This window comes from Phalangium opilio, unplaced genomic scaffold (assembly GCF_054372755.1).
Source record: "Phalangium opilio isolate 3A_F unplaced genomic scaffold, DU_Popi_V2 ptg000032l_1, whole genome shotgun sequence".
NCBI classification, from domain to species: Eukaryota; Metazoa; Arthropoda; class Arachnida; order Opiliones; family Phalangiidae; genus Phalangium; species Phalangium opilio.
The window spans coordinates 7,598,665-7,605,832 of NW_028324159.1; the positions used below are offsets into that span (position 1 = coordinate 7,598,665).

Below are 7,168 nucleotides of genomic sequence, written 5' to 3' on the forward strand. Positions count from 1 at the left end.
CTCGCGTTCCAATAAATGATTGTAAAAAAATTGTATTATGTTAATTACAATAAGAATACAAACTTTTATTGATTTACGTTTTTTTTGAAGTATCATTATAAATAAATGTCTGATTGAGCTAAAGTTATGGTCCCTTTTATATATGTTTCTGCTTAGTGCAGATTTTCAAATGTAAAACAGATTCTTAACATTCTTAATTAAAATGAAGACTGAAGGAACAGATATTAATCAAAAATGTCTTGATTAGAATCAAGACCTAAAAAGTATGGAGTTGTCCCATTACGCCGAATCCCGTTAAACCGAAATCCCAATAAATCGAATCCCGTTAAACCGATTCCCAATAAATCGAAATTTTAAGTATTGCTTTTCTCAATCAAGCCCGTTGGGCGGTTTCTGTCTATTGGGAATTTTTTATCAGAAATGTTATCTGTTGTTAGTGTTTTATAATTCTTCGTCAAAAGTTAATTAAGCAATGGTGGTTTCCGTCTCACCGTGGCCTAGTGGAAGAGTATCGGACCATCAATCGACAGACCCTGGATCGAATCCTCGAAAGGAAAAGTAAGTTTCGTAATACTAACATTCGTGTGTTTGCATACTAAAGTCATTATAAACTAAATTAGTTGCATCTGCCTTACGGTTAGGTTAGGTTAGGTTAGGTTAGGTTAGGTTAGGTTAGGTTAGGTTAGGTTAGGTCAGGTCAGGTCAGGTTAGATCTGGTTAGGTTAGGTTAGGTTAGGTTAGGTTAGGTTAGGTTAGATCTGGTTAGGTTAGGTAAGGTTAGGTTTGGTTAGGTTAGGTCAGGTTAGATCTGGTTAGGTTAGGTAAGGTTAGGTTTGGTTAGGTTAAAGAATTAGTCTCAATTATATCATTCCAGTTATTAATTTTTATTTCCTTTATGAATATTTGTTACATTCCATATTTTTTTACAGCATTGTTGTACCTTTCGTTGAACTGAAGAAATTTTGTTTTCGCTGGTTTCGGAGGTTTCCCAGCGTCATTATCGAGCTTCAAGGATCGGCATTCTACGTGTAGCTTTTGCAGTATTTATATATATTTCAGAATATAACCAGCTTAAAAAATATATTTAAGACATTGAAATGCCAATCTTAAGAAAAAGAACCCGCCAAAGTATGAAAATTAACCCGCACATTTGGCGTTTTCGGTCCAATGGGATTCGGTTCAATGGGACATTCGATCTAATGGGATTCGGTCTAATGGGACTTTCGATCCAACGGGATTCGGTCTAATGGGACGGGAGCAAAAAGTATCGATAAGACTGAGGTTATCACTTGTCTGAAGGATCAGATATTAATTTTTCTTTTTAATTGAAACATAAATGAATCCTTAAGAAAAAACAACGTTCCATTACCGTTTTCCGTTGAAATAAATTATTTTACTGGTAATCAATTTCAAAAATTTACTTATCTCGACTTTTCGACCACAATTCCATTCCCCGAAAACACTTTATCATTACATTAATTACTTTTGAGAGATATCGTGTCAAAATAACCTATAAAACAATAAAAAACTGTAATAGCGGTCTGTTTAGCCATGACAACAACCTTTTAAAAGTTACAAGGACTATATAACCCTTTCGAGACTAACAGGACCTGAGCAAACTATAGCTTAACCTGCTACTAGTACGACCAGGGAGAATTGACGTAAACTGGACTTGAAATTTCATCATGTACGACCTGCGGCCCTGAAACTCTCCCATAGTCCCAGTGTGTGTAGAACATAATTTTTTCGCTGTTATCTGCCAAAATCAATCTTTCTAGGTAGTGCCGCCTCCTCACTTGAATTTTTCATGAAATATTAAGGTTTGATCGAACAAAATTCTAGATTACTATTTTCACTCTGCTAACTTGAAGCAAATTTTCCTCTTTTTTTCTGCTCATTACCGGTGCTATTCCCTTGACTTTCTGTTCGTTATAACTACTATCATGAGTTTATTTATTTCAAACCAAAATATAAAAAAATGGATTCTTTTTCCTTTTGTGCTACTTAGAATTTACAAATGGATATAACGTTGTGCCGTGCCATATCAAATAGTCTCTAACCATTGTTAGAAACTAGAGAGAGAAATTGGGCAGTAAAACTGATCATGCCCTGAACTATGAGAAAAAACAATAAGACGGTTGACTAAAGTACACTTGATATTACATCATTTTGCAAAACCGCGAGTAAAAATCTAACTGTCCCTATTGAATTTGGCGCCATTGGTTTTAGAATAATTAAAATGTTACACTGCGAAGCGTGCCGGTCACGAATGTGGATGTAACGTCTTTAGAAACCTTTTACAACGCAAAACCATACACGTACTCTCCCTAAAGTAATTAATGTAATGATAAAATGTTTTCGGGGAATGGAATTGTGGTCGAAAAGCCGAGATAAGTAAATTTTTGAAATTCATTGCCAGTAAAATAATTTATTTCAACGGAAAACGGTAATGGAACGTTGTTTTTCTTAAGCATTCATTTATGTTTCAATTAAAAAGAAAAATTAATATCTGATCCTTCAGACAAGTGATAACCTCAGTCTTATCGATACTTTTTAGGTCTTGATTCTAATCAAGACATTTTTGATTAATGGAAGTATATAGAGGTAAGATGTTAATAAGGAAGTCTTTATTGAGGAGGTTAGAAAATATAATTTCTTGTACGATCTAAGCGACAATGGGGCAGAGATACCAATTAAGAGTGCGAAATAAATGTTATGGAAACCACTCTAATCTGTCACGTGAACCAAAAATATCTACCGCCAAACAAAAAATTCAGTCGTAGTGTGAACAGTCTACAGCCGAACGACGGCCTAAAGTAAAATTTCTACCGTATGCTGCGTGATTTGCGCCGGTTTTTTTCGGTCGAGTGGGAATCTAGCTTTATGAGGCACGAAGTTGTCATAGTCTGACGCAAGAATCAGGCCGTCAGATTAAACCTAAGTCGCGTATTTTCCAGTCAGCACGACCAGATCTATCAAACAACACTGGATTCATACATGTACCTCATGAGGTAAGAATTCATACCTCATTCGACCATTTAAACACCCGTCTGATTTATTGATGGCCCCCTTTGATGACGTCAGATTTCATACAGTGTGGAAGAGATCAGAGCAACACCTACCTTTGTGGAAAACCCCCAAAACCCCTGACGGACTACTTCACTGCAGTACATTTTCGAGCTCGTATACAGGGTGTGACATGTGTCATTGTATGCAAATGAGAACGTGCAACAAGTATCATAGTGAATATCGTTTAATGATACGCACTTTGAAACGTTAAAGACCTACGATTAAGCTTAGGAACTAACGCATCACACTACAAATTAAAGGGCTGTTTGGTAAACCCATCAGCGTAAATATTCGATGTGCCTACCGTCGTGGTGTAGGCACTCTTCAAGACGATTGTCCATGCCTTGTATTACGTTTTCTAGCATTTGAGGAGTGATTCGTTCAATTGCGCTTTGAATTCTGGCCGTCAAGTCGTCTACATTTAAAGGTTCTGTAGCAAACACCTTCCCCTTAACATATCCCCATAAGAAGAAATCAAGTGGAGTTAGGTCAGGGGATCTTGCTGGCCACAGAATTGGTCCACCTCTACCGATCCAACGGTTTGGAAAGTGCTCAGTTAGCCATTGGTGAACATTGACCGCCCAATGTGGTGGCGCACCATCCTGCTGGAACCACAGGTCCCGCATCACTGCTAATGGTAATGCGTCTATCGCATCACTAAACTCGTGGCTTTGGCCTACTTAGATAAGGAATCCATACGAGGTTACGAACGTCAGAATTTTCCGCGGCACTGAGAATTCGGCACATTATTCAATCAAACGTACGCGTCGTTACCAGGATTGGCACGCTGGTATCCAGTCCGGTTTTACCCACCTGGATTAAACCGGTTTAAACCACGATGAGAAATCCAGTGGATTTTTCAAAAAAATATAATAATAGAGTACAGCGCAGGCACCATAAAGTGAGATGGAAGGAAACGTTTGACCCACATGTCTTTACCTCTTTATTTCATCGAAATGGTCGATTCCCAAACATTGTGGGTTAGTTTGACGCGCCCTCCTCCCACTGTCCCACCCGAAACTCGTGAGACTGAGTTGAATTTTTCGCAACGCTAAATTGTTGGGTCGGACACCGCATTTAGAAAAATCTTTACTAGACCCTGCCCTAATGAAGATCACAAAAAAAGCCTACCCGGGCCCGACCCTGCCCTATTGAAGATCGAATAAAAGCCTACCGGGCCCAACCCTGCCCTATTGAAGATAATAAAAATGTCTACCCGTGTAAACGATATGATAACCCTACCCGACCCGACGAGCAAAACATTTTAAGTAATTTTCTCACCCAACCCGATATGGGTCGGGTTGGATTGAAAAATCCTGATTTAATCAGAGGCCCTACTCATCTCTAAGGGAAATGTCTATAGTTTTATCAACTTTTATGTACAATAAAAATGATTCTCAATTAGACGGCCTAGCAGAAATCAACTAGCGCACTAAATGTAAATAAGAAGTGCTAAAATTAAGCACTAGAGAGTAGTTTAAAAAAAAAGCCAGATAAATCTATTAAAATCTGGTTTAAACCAGCAAAAAACCATACCAGTGGCTTTTTCAAGAAAAATCCGGATTTTTGCCAACCCTGCGGGAGACAGCCTAGGAGGAGGTCCAGCGTGCGAGCGGAAGCTGAGCCGTGAGGGTTGTAGACGGACGCAACTGTGGTCCAAGAACCGTCCAGTAAGACCAACATCGCGATGCACTCCAGCGGAGGCAGGTCGGGTAGGGCCAGAGGTCGCGTGGGGAGGCTGGAGTCAATGAGTAAAGCCACGCCGCCCCCGGGACGGTTAGGACTGTCGAGGCGATGGTCAGTGTATTTACCGAAGGAGAGGTTGACGCGGCTAGAGGGGGAGAGCCAAGTCTCCTCTAGAGCAACGATGAGAGTATGAAATCCGCCAAGAATCCAAAGTTCGGAGAAACGCCCCGGACATTCCACTGGAGAATGTGACTCAGAGTCCGCCTAGGCATCGAGGGAACCTTCGGAAGTGTCCATGCGAGGAGGTGTGCGCGTATAGGCTGAAGACGGACCCGCGGAGGGTGAATCGCGACCAGTGGGCGAGACGGGGGAGGACGGGCCGTCGTCAGGGATAGACCTTTTCGTCATGATTTCACGAAGGTGATCGGCACCGACTTGGAGGCCCAGGAAACTGTGAGCAGCGTCGGCCAAGATACTGAACTAATGTTCATGACTTGAGCCTCGGTGATGGAGGGCTTGCCAGGGGCAGGTAGGAAGGATGACGGGGAACCCCCAATGCTAAAGGCGGCGGGAGGGCGGAATTGCAGGTTGGCCGAGGACGACCAAGGAAACGGGCGGGGCGGGGGAACTGCCGGGCCAGGTGTGGAAGAACGGGCGGCGGACTTGGGACCGGGACCGGGACGGGCAACGACGATGAAGGGGCCCGACGAGGGGGCAGGGCAGGTAGGAAGGGGAGGGAGGGCAGAGGCCGGAGAGACGGCAATGGTGGGGGGAGAGGCCGAAGCGGCGTCGGCGGCCGCGCGGAGCGACATCAAGGACCTTGGCACGAGCATCCGGAAACGGGAGGCAATCGGCTCGTTGGACGCGAAGAACTCCCCGCTCCAGTTTATATCGGGGGCAGGAAGGGTCCGTGGCAAGATGGTTGCCGCGGCAGTTAAAGCAGAAGTGACTAGTGCCAGCGGTGCAGGCATGGTCGTCGAGTTTAGATTTGCCACAAGCCGCACACCGGGACTTACAATGCCATTGGGGCCCTGTGTGACCGTAGCGAAAGCACAAAAGGCATTGGCGAGGTTTGAAGGTATAAGGTCGAACCGGGAAGCTGACAAAGCCTAGAAAAACGCGGGGAGGTAGGACGGTCGCGCTAAATTCTAGAAAAAACGTGGGGCCCTGCTTAATGCGGCGGGCAGCGACAAGGGACGCCGTGCGACGTTGGAGGCATCAGAGAGATCTTCGTCGAGACCGCAAATGAAACCCTGGAGGTAGGTAGTAGCCGGGTCTTGGACGCGTTTAGCGTGGAAACTGAGGGTCCCATGAGATGTAGCCACAAGGAGGGCATCCGCCTGAGCGGCGTCGGTGGGAGTGATAAGTAAATTGCCACTTAACATTTTCTTAATTTCACGGACGTCGCCAGCGAGCGACTGCGCCAAGGTGTTGAGGGCCATGAGCTTCATAGATGAGAAAGCGTCCGGCGTAGCAGGGTCCGGAACGAGAAAGACGGGGAGAAGGCGGGCGGGCTGAGGCTCCGGTAAGACAGGGGCATCCGCAACGGAGGCCGGCAGCGGCTGAGACCGAGGCTTGGTACGGAACTTCAAAGCGAGAGCGTCCCGGGTAATGTGGAAGGATCGCAAGAATCGCGGTGACGGAGAGAAACGGCTCCCGAAAGGAAGCCGTCCGTATGTTCCGACATCGAAGGAACAGAATGAAGCACGGCAAAACAGCGAAAGAAGCGGGGAGCAGAAAAAACGTGACCGAACACTTCGAAGGCTGAAGAGCGAAAATAATCCTCTCTCTTCTTTTTCTCCCGTTCTCTTTCCCAGTTTGAGGGGGCAAATGCCACGATTTCGCTCTGCGATCCGTTGCAGACGACGGACGGAAAAATAGCACTTGGTCTGATGTTCAGCCCTCCGCCATCTACGTCGCCTCATCCCCCTTTTTTATTTTCCCTACCGAGCCAAAAATTGTGGTCGTAAAATGAAACGAGGATAGTGTGGTTGTTGACAAGCTCGGAGTCGCACAGGGGAGTGCAAACCACCCTCGCGCAAACCCGTGAACAATATTGGACAGAATTGGCAAAAATCCGGATTTTTCTTGAAAAAGCCACTGGTATGGTTTTTTGCTGGTTCAAACCGGATTTTATTGGATTTATCTGGCTTTTTTTTAAACTACTCTCTAGTGCCTTATTTTAGCACTTCTTATTTACATTTAGTGCGCTAGTTGATTTCTGCTAGGCCGTCTAATTGAGAATCATTTTTATTGTACATAAAAGTTGATAAAACTATAGACATTTCCCTTAGAGATGAGTAGGGCCCCTGATTAAATCGGGATTTTTCAATCCAACCCGACCCATATCGGGTTGGGTGAGAAAATTACTTAAAATGTTTTGCTGGTGGGGTCGGGTAGGGTTATCATATCG

At 44.2% G+C, this 7,168-nt stretch overlaps 1 long non-coding RNA gene across 1 annotated transcript; it reads left to right on the plus strand.

The window, feature by feature from the left end:
- Window positions 1–266: 266 nt before the first annotated feature.
- On the plus strand, window positions 267–1,069 carry LOC149685812 (uncharacterized). Its single transcript, XR_016384086.1, has 2 exons — window positions 267–558; window positions 930–1,069. It is a non-coding gene; the product is annotated as an uncharacterized LOC149685812 (long non-coding RNA).
- Window positions 1,070–7,168: the final 6,099 nt, after the last annotated feature.